The following is a 2,030-nucleotide window of genomic DNA, read 5'->3' as shown; positions in this document are numbered from 1 at the left end:
TTGATATCCCAAAGCCATTATCTGTCACTATGCTTGCCTAGTTTTTTTTTTTTTTTTTTTTTTTCTAACAGGGTCTCACTCTGTCGCCCAGGTTGGAGTGCAGCAGTGCCATCTTGACTCACTGCAACCTCCGCCTCCTGGGCTCAAATGATTCTCCCACCCCAGCCTCCTGGTAGCTGGGATTACAGACGTGCACCACCAAGCCCAGCTAATTTTTGTATTTTTGGTAAAGATGCAATTTGGTCATGTTGGCCAGGCTGGTCTCAAGTGATCCGCCTGCCTCAGCCTCCCAAAGTGCTGGGATTACAGGTGTGAGACACCGCGCCCGGCCACTGCCTACCTTTTCTATAAAGGGTGGAAAGGCGACCTGCTGGCCACCCAGCTTCCTAGGCATAGCCCTGTGATACAGCCCTGGCCGACGGGATGAAAGCAGAAGTCTGGAGTGATGTTTTCTTCCTGGGAGAGAGTTCTGTGTCCTTGGCCCCTTTACCTTTTCCCTTCCCTGACCTCTTCTTCCTACACGGAACTCAGACTTCGGTCTTGAAGTGAACAGCTGCTTTCTATCTCGGAGGAGACTAGCCTGAGGGTGAAAGCATGAAGCTTGGCAGAGCAAAACCCAGAAATGTGCTCGTTAATAAAACCTGGGATCCTTTGGTAGTTCATAAGCGTGATGATTGGGTTTTCACGCTCGTATGTGAGATGTGCCTCCCTCAGACTTTGTTGTGATGTTGGCACATTCCCCGTTTGATGTGAAAAAAGAAAAAATGAAAAAGGTATCCCAAATCAAACTGGTATATAAAGTGATGAATTTGCCAAAAAGCCTTTTACACGTGTTGGACACAGAGTCTTGTGGTCGATACAAACCCAAAATTAGAATTTGTGGATGTGATTCTTCCAGTGAATGCTTGAGGTGTCTGTTTGTCATCTTTTTAAAACTCCTGTATTAATTATGGAGAAAGACTTTTTGAAAGCAGGCGGTGGGTCTTGAGTCTCCCTCTTCCACCCTCTCCTTGACCAAACCATGGCACTCCAAGCAGGCTTGGATGTTCTGTGCAACTCATATCATTCACTTGCTTTGTGAAGTATTTTGAAGATGCTTTTATTTCAGCCATTGATCTGACATTGATGTCGACAAAGTCTAAAAGCAGGTCCTTGATGACATCTTGGTCCCTATGGTAGCAATGTCTGAGGCAAATGGCAATGATGGAGGTGTTATAATCATTTTCATAAATGTATTTGAGTTAAAAGCTATTGAAAGCTTTCCTGGTATCTTTTGAGGAATTTCAAAGGGGACCCAATTAGTAATCCTTAATAACAGAGGCATTTCTTTTAAAATTGACACCAGAGAGTGGGCTTCTCAAGTCACACAGCTGGGGATGTGAAATAAATGGTCATTAGTGTAGCGATTTTGGCATTTTATGCACCAGGTGATTTAGATTTAATTTCCTGGCCTGGCACAGTGGCTCATGCCTGTAATCCCAGCACTTTGGGAGGCCAAGGCAGGCAGATCACTTGAGGCCAGGAGTTCAAGACCAGCCTTGCTAACATGGTGAAATCCCGTCTTTAGTAAAAATACAAAAATTAGCCAGGTGTGATGGCGGGCACCTGTAATCCCAGCTACTTGGGAGGCTGAGGCAGGAGAATCGCTTGAACCAGGAGCCAGAGGCTGCAGTGAGCCGAGATGGCACCACTGCACTCCAGCCTGGGCGACAGAGTGAGACCCTGTCTCAAAAAAAAAAAAAAGATTTAATTTCCTAATCCTTACACTCCCAGAAGTAGGGACTGTTATTATCTCCATTGTAGAGGTAAACAAGATGGTGGCTCAGAGAGGGAAATTAATCTCTCTGACACACAGCCAGTTAACTGTTGAGTAGAATTCTCTGATGCCAAAGTCTCAGTTTCCCCTTTGCCTCAACCCTGTGTAAGGGCAATTTACAAAGTTTATGTGCAACTTATTTATTTAACTTTCTGTTTTTCATCCCCTTTTATGTGAAAACTGTCAATATGTGCATATTGAAAGCCTTTTTCTT

General features: G+C 44.6%; 1 non-coding gene across 1 annotated transcript; it reads left to right on the top strand.

Moving 5' to 3' along the window:
• Positions 1–646: 646 nt before the first annotated feature.
• Positions 647–750, top strand: LOC112619947. The gene has a single exon (XR_003118419.1). It is a non-coding gene; the product is annotated as a small nucleolar RNA U13 (small nucleolar RNA).
• The last annotated feature ends 1,280 nt before the right edge of the window (positions 751–2,030 follow it).

This window comes from Theropithecus gelada, chromosome 2 (assembly GCF_003255815.1).
Source record: "Theropithecus gelada isolate Dixy chromosome 2, Tgel_1.0, whole genome shotgun sequence".
In the NCBI taxonomy this organism is placed as follows: Eukaryota; Metazoa; Chordata; class Mammalia; order Primates; family Cercopithecidae; genus Theropithecus; species Theropithecus gelada.
This window is presented reverse-complemented; position numbering and strand designations above follow the sequence as displayed.